At 50.8% G+C, this 7,425-nt stretch overlaps 1 pseudogene; it reads left to right on the top strand.

Moving 5' to 3' along the window:
• The first annotated feature begins 3,838 nt into the window (after positions 1 to 3,838).
• Positions 3,839 to 3,954, top strand: LOC111731233 (annotated as a pseudogene).
• Positions 3,955 to 7,425: the final 3,471 nt, after the last annotated feature.

Here is a 7,425-nt window from a genome sequence, read left to right as displayed (position 1 = left end):
CCTGCGTGAAGCCGGCACGGTGACATCGCCATGAGACGCGGTGGCCCCTGAACTCCCGTTCACGAGTCCAGTGCCTGGGCACCCTCCTGTCTCCCTCCTTTGGGGCCTGGATCAAAAGCATCTCCTGGAGGAACAGCCTGAATCAGCCACCCGTGAGCCCATGTCCCTCGGGCCCCGTGCCCTTGTCCCAGCGACCCCCAATGACATGCTTACACGGCTCTGGCCACAAGCTGCTAGAGGCCAGTCCCTGCGGGCCAGGCTTGGCCTGCTTCCCGGCCCTCAGCGACGCTGCCCCACTCAGTGCAAAGATGTGTCCCCTTTTCCTCCGCCTCCCACCGATGTGCAAGGGCCAGAGCTGGGATCGAAGCCTCACCAGGCAGTTAGGTTCTGCCAGAAGAGAGACGCTTTCCCAATAATCCATGTCTTCATCAAGTCGGGTTGTCACAAGGAGCTGTACAGTTCTGTGCTAATCACTCCAAAAGACACAGGAAGCGGTCACCCTACTGCTGCCCCTCGCAGGTCACGGTCTGCTGGCCAACCCTAAGAGGTGACTTCAAGGGAGATAAAAGTCGGCATGTGCCAGCACAATCCTGCCGAAGGCCACCTGCTGGAATGCAGGTTCGAGAGCTGCAGGTCCAAACGCGGGTTCCACCACCGAGTGTCCTTGACCTCGGCTTCCGTGTCCTCCAGGCGCCGTCAGGGGCAGCCCCATGTGGGCTAGGACCTGCTGTCTCCTGTTCAGTGGTCCATCCCCAGGGCCTGGCACATAGTGGGCACCCAGCAAATACTTAGGGAGGAAGGAATCCGAGAACGAGAGAATGGAGAACCCTACGATATGAGAAATGGAGATTTTCGGGGAGAGGTGAATGTAAGAGACGTGCGAACTGCAAGGTGAGTTTTATGTTTCTGCGTCCAGCTTAAAGGAACATAGTCCGACCTTTGTTTTGGGTACAGTCTTTCCTCACTCAGGTTTCCCCGCCTTCTCTTCGTCCTGTGCAGGGCTCACATCTTCCAAGTCACCATGGCCACACCGCCTGCCCGGCAAGCTCAGCACGCTGTTTCCACACCCCGTGCACCCTCCGCCCTGGGACAGCAAGCTCTGGGCGCCCCGAGTCCGAGCCAGTATCAGCGGCGGAGAAAGGAAGAATGCGTCAGTCTATCATCGCTTAGAACAAGAAGCCACAAACAGGAAGCCAACAGAGCGACGCCCACTCGAGCTCTTTCTAGGGCCATTCACCGAGTAGGTAATGAAGGTCAGCGAACAGCATGGACACTGCCGCTGCTCGAGGAACTCGCGCTGTTTGTCAGCTAAGGGCGCCTCCAGCATCCTGATGACGTCCAAGAGACGCCCCCGTAAAGCCCGGCTCCGACGTCCCCGCTTTAGGAGGACCTCTTCTTCAGACCGCGTGTGAAGAGGAGCGCTTGGCCGCCAAGGATGAATTTTGTCAACTGATGGAGCAAAGGACAGGGTTAACGTGGTGTCCGTCACCGCCGCTCCAGCTCAGGCCCCACCCGGCCTCCCCGGCTGCTGGGAGAGGCTCACGCGCTCCTCCTGGAGGCCGTGCCTCCCCTTGCTGCCACCAACGAGCCTTTGAAAATCAGCTGTCATTTCCCAATATCTTGAATTCCAAATTGACAGCTTGCTTGAGCATCTTCTCAAGTATAGAAGTTAAAGTGAAAACTTTAGGAAAAAAAAAAACTAGGATCATTATTTTTATTTACTTGGGCTTTTTAAACCTAGCACCTCTTTTGTAAATAGGGGTGGAATATTTATTAATGAAATAATGGCTGAGAACTTCCCAAAGCTGGGGAAAGACTTGGACTCCCAACTTTATGAAGCTAATAATAGCTCACTTCAAAATATCAAACCAAGAAGCTATTATCTAGAACACACTATAACAAAGTTGTCAAAAATCAAAGACAATGAGAGAATTTTAAAAGTGGAGAGAGGAAAAATGTCCTCCCACATGGGCAGCTCCACAGGCCTCCGCAGATTTCTCAGCAGAGACTTTGCAGACGGGGAGAGAATGGAACGATATATTCAAAGTGCTGAGAGAGGAACCATCAACCGAAAATCCTTTACCCAGCAACGTCATCGTGAGTGTGGGATAAAGACTTTCCCTAATATACAAAAGCTGCGGGAACGCATCACCAGGAAACGCGCCTTACAAAAAATGCTGAAGGGAGTTCTTTGAGCTGAAATTAAAGAGCTCTTATTAGTAACATAAAAATATATGAAAATACCCAACACACTGATAAAGGTAAGTACATAGTCGTATTAAAAATACTCTAATACTGTAACATGGTGGTGTGTTAACTACTTAATACTATGTTAAAAGTTAAAGAGCAAACATATTAAAAACAGCTACACCGATGTGTTCATGGACGTACAATATAGAAAGATGTGGATTATGGGATAAAAAGATAGCTCAACAGGTGTAAATCAATAAATATGATGCACTACATTAATAGAATGAAAGATGAAAATCATATGATCATCTCGGTAGATGCAGGAAAAAATTGACAAACAACATTCTTGATAAAAACACTCAACAAATTGGGTGCAGGGGGTATAGATGGAGCATACCTCAACACAATAAAGGCCATACCTGACAAACCACAGCCAACATCGTACTCAGGGGTGAAAGCTTGAAAGCTTTTCCTCCAAGGTCAGGAACAAGACAAGGATGCCACCGTCACCACGCCTACTCCACGCAGTACTGGAAGTCCTAGCCAGAGCAATCAGGCGGGAAAAAGAAAAACATGGCCAAACTAGAAAGGAAGAGGTAAAATTTTCTTTGTTTGCAGATGATATTATCTTAAACATAGAAAATCATAAAAATTCCACCAAAAAAACCCTATTAGAACTAATGAACAAATTTAGTAAATTTGCGGGATACAAGATCAATACGCAGAAATCAGTTGTGTTTCTTTACACTAACAACAAAACGCGTGAAAAAGAAATAAAGAAAACAATCCAATTCACGATGGCATCAAACAGATAATGAAATACTTAGGAATAAACTTATCCAACGTGGTGAAATCTGTACACTGAAAACTACAATATATTGATGGAAAAAACCGAAGAAGAGACAAACAATAGACAGACATCTCATGGTCATGGATCAGAAGAATTCATATTGTTAGAACATCCACACTGCCCAAAGTTGTCTATAGATTCGATGCGATCCCTATCAAAATTCCAAAGGCATCTTCCATAGAAATAGAAAAATGGTCCTAAAATTTGTATGGAAGCACAAAATACCCCAAATAGCCCAAGCAATCCTGAGAAAGAATAAAACTGGAATCATCACATTTCCCGATTTCAAACTATACTACAAACCTAGAGTAATCAAAGCAGCATGGTTGTGGCATAAAAATGGACACATAAACCAGGGGAACAGAACTGGGAATCCAGATAAGCCCACATATGGACAGTCCACTAATATCTGACAAGGGAGCCAATAACACTCCATGGGGAAAGGACAGTCTCTTCAGTAAATGGTGTTGGGAAAAACGGACAACCACGTGCAGAGGAATAAAATTGGAACTTTATCTTACACCAATCACAAAAAATAATTCAAAATAAATTGAAGACTTAAACATAAGAATTGAAAACATAAAACTCCCAGGAAAAAAAAAAGAAAACGTAAGAGAAAAGCTCGTTTACATTGGTCTGGCAACAATTTTTGGGCTACGGCACCAAAAGCACAGGCAATAAAAACAAAAATTAATGGATGGGACGACATCAAACTAAAAAGCTTCTGCACAGAACGTGGTTATATAGTGTAGCGGTGAGCACGTCCTGGGTTCGCGCCCCAGTGGAGCCACGGTCATGGTCTACGGCCACGCCACCCTAAACAAGCCTGATGTCTGAGCTCGGAAGCTAAGCAAGGTCGGGCCTGGTGAGTACTTGGATGGGAGACCACCTAAGAAGACCAGGTGCTGTAGGCATAAATAATAAGAAGAATTAAATAAATAAAAATCTTCTGCACGGCAAAAGGAATGATCGGCAAAACGAAAAGGTGATCTATGGAATGAGAGGAAATATTCGCAAATCACCTGAAAAGGAGTTAATACCCAAAATACATAAATAACGGATACAACTCGCAAGCGAAAAACCAATTAAAAACTGACAAGAGGAATAGACATTTTTTTCAAAGAAGACATACAAATGGCAAACAGGTACATGAAAAGGTGCTCGACTCACTCATCAAAAGAGATATACAAATCAAAACCACAAGATATCACCTCGCACTTGTTAGAATGGCTATTATCAAGAAGACGAGCGATGACAAGTGTTGGCAAAGCTGTGGAGAAAAGGGACCCCCTGTGCAAAGCTGGTGGGAACAGAAATGTGAATTTTCTTCTACATGGAAAACAACGTGGATTTTTCAAAAACATTAAAAAGAGAACGGCCACACAATCCACCAATCGCACTTCTGATTTACACCCAGAGGAAACGGAGCAGGATTCCGAAGCAACGCCTGCCCCGTGGCCCATGCTCACCTCAGCGTCGCTCCCGACAGTCGAGTCGTGAAAACAACCTAAACATCCATCCGCCACTGAACGAATAAAGCTTTTTCTGGTCGAACCCCCTCATTTAAGGAACATAATCGTTTTAAACACGAGTTTGCCATAGAAAGCATTAGCTCTGCGTGCGCCCTCTGTCCCCAGCTCCCCCTCCCCACCACGGAGGCGCCCGCTTTCGCCATGAGCCGGTTCCTTCGGGCTTTGCCTCCACGTCGGACAGCGGCGGGTCTGCATTTCTGCCCCTTGACTTTGTCCCGCTCGGCATTACCTGTGGCCTCCTGCTTTGGAAGGCCCCCCAGTCCCCGCACGCACACAGTACCTCGCCGAGCGTTACCCCCAAACCGAGCCGTTTCGTAACGATGACCGGTTCAGTATCCGGTGACGTTCTGATGACCACGGAAATGGCAGTCGCCGCTGAGCTATGTAGAAACGACCATCACATTTCCTTTCTGGAAAAAAACGTTCATCTCCTTGGGAGCAATAGTTTTATGTTCGTATAGATGTTTGTTTGCTTTTTCTTAGTTTTCCACACACTTTTCACTAATTCAACCCCAAGCTTTTCCCCAAATGTCTAAATTATTTCCCAAGAAGTTCAAATGCGTCACAAATTCTATTTCCTGGCGAACTCTCTCCCCACGCCTGGTGCCCACCGCCTGGGTCTGCGGCCCCCTCTGCGTGTCTCTCTGTCCCTGCTGACACCGTCACTTCGGCGGAGTGTATCTCAGCTCTCCGAGACACGGTGCCTGAAACCTCATCGTGGGGGACTTGGCTGGGCTGCTGGTTGCTGGTTTGGGGGCAGGGAATTCCGAGGTGGCCTCCGGCCTGGGGGGCTGTCAGTGAGGAGAGCACCATGCATGCTCCCCTTGGGTGAATCTCTCGTCTGTCCTCGTCACCCCTAAGTTTCGCGGTGACGGGCTGTCGTGTGGGCCTCTGTTCATCCACTGAACTGGGCTTCCAATCTGGAGCCGGTTACCCTGAAGTCGTGGGAAGGGTTCTTGAACTACGTCCACAGTGGCGCCGTCACCTGCGTCCTCTGCTGTCCGCCCCTGGAGCTCCCGCTCTCCGGCCGCTGCCCTCTCGTCGTGCACCCTCTGCCGCCTGCTTCCGTCGGTCCTTCCATAATCCTCTGGCTGCATGGGGCAGGCAGGGGTCAGGGGCTCTGACAGCTTCGTAAACAGACTCACCGCTCCCAAGCCCCCGGCAGCCCCACCTGTAAACCTGTGGCCTCAGCTCTCCCTCTGGCTTGGGAGTTGGCCTTCTCAACTCCTCCAGGCACTTTTCCACTCGCCCTGTCTCCCACCTTCCAGAACTTTCCAGCTGCAGTTTCGTCCGCCGGTTCTGTCTTCATGCCTTCGATACACCTTTTCGTGTCTTGTCACCACGAGCCCACTTCATGTCATCCACGAGGGGTCGTCTATAACACGGACACTGCCAATATTTCCTTCCAGTCGGACACCTGCTCTGTGCCTCTGTGTGCGGCGTCCACCCAGACGGAGCTCTCGTTTGATTTCTATGTGAATAAATCTGCCAGTCTTTCTGTGTGTCGAGTCTGGAGTCTGGGAAGAGATGCCCTTAGGATCAAACTTTCTAGTCACCGCTCCTGCAGGGTCCGAGGCAGCCCCTGCTGAATGCTTGTTCTCAGTAAAGAAGCCAGAACCCTGGAGGGCCAACCCCTCCTTCCCCAGGGACCCTCATCCCACCAGGTGGAAGGAAGTCCCTGGTAATTAATCATGGGTCTTAAATTGACTGCAGGCTCCCCTTCCCCAGTCTGAAATGGCAGGATGCCAGGCAGGACGCCTGTTGAGTCCTCATCGACACAGCACCGGCACCCCCAAATTTTCTAGTTCTCTGAGCAAACCCCCTGTGGCCCCTGCCCCCAAGCGCACTGTGTCAGTCGTGGCACTGAAGGCCACGGCCCCCCTGGGCGCAGCTTGTGCAGGAGCAAAGCCAGCCCCAGATGCTCTCACACAGGGCCTGGCTGGACGCCGTCTGTAAGCACTGACTGATCAACGCAGAGCTCGGATCAGATAAAACTTTGATAAATGGTCTCTTAGTGCGCCCCTAGCAATACCTGCTCCTGTCTGCTCGGAGCCGCCTGCTGCAACCGGCTTGGTTTTGTTTAATCAACAGCACTGGCAACAATGCTTGAAGCCGTCACACAGGGAGAGACGGCACAGACAGTGCCCTGCTGCAGGGGACCCTGAGAGAGAAAAGCACAAAAACGCACAGGCCCGCTCGGCACCCGCGCGCCTGGCTGACACGCTCACCTTCCATCCACCAGGGCATCTGAACAGCAGCAAAGGTGGCCGACGGCCGCGTGCTATAAGGCTCCTGGGCCTGTGTGTGAATGCTGAGTGTCCCTGGAGCTGTCCCTCAGCTGGGCACAGCTTGCCCGGTTTGATCCCCCTGGCTGCGCCCCAGGCAGAGGCTGCGCCCGCCCCGCCTTCTCCCCGCGTGGTGCTGAAAACGACTCAGCCTTCACCTCGCCACACCCGTGTGGCCAAGACTTCGCCACACGACCCCCGCGAATCAGAATCGCCGAAGTCAAGAAGCCGCAGGGCCAGCAGAGACACAGCCGTTCGCGCCCAGTCACGACGGAAGAGTGTGAAAAGCCAGGAATTCTCTGCAAATGCATAGACTCTTCAGTCCCACTCAGGCTCCGACACGAGGGGCGGCCGCACGGGCAGCACCCCGCTAATAACTTCAGCCCCCCGCCCACTGGGAACCTCGTCTCAGCAGCTCTCCGCAGGCATTCTTCCTGTGACGGGGCAAACTCCAAGAGAAGCCAGTTGGTTGGTTACCCTTGGCCGCTTTCAGGGTTCCAAGACAGCGGCCACCAGCCCCTGCCACAGCCCCTGCCACGGCTCCCACCAACACGCACAGCTGGCTGAG

The sequence above is a fragment of the Pteropus vampyrus genome, unplaced genomic scaffold, assembly GCF_000151845.1.
Source record: "Pteropus vampyrus isolate Shadow unplaced genomic scaffold, Pvam_2.0 Scaffold356, whole genome shotgun sequence".
NCBI classification, from domain to species: Eukaryota; Metazoa; Chordata; class Mammalia; order Chiroptera; family Pteropodidae; genus Pteropus; species Pteropus vampyrus.
The sequence above is the reverse complement of the archived record's forward strand: the minus strand, read 5'-3'. Positions and strand labels throughout refer to the sequence as shown.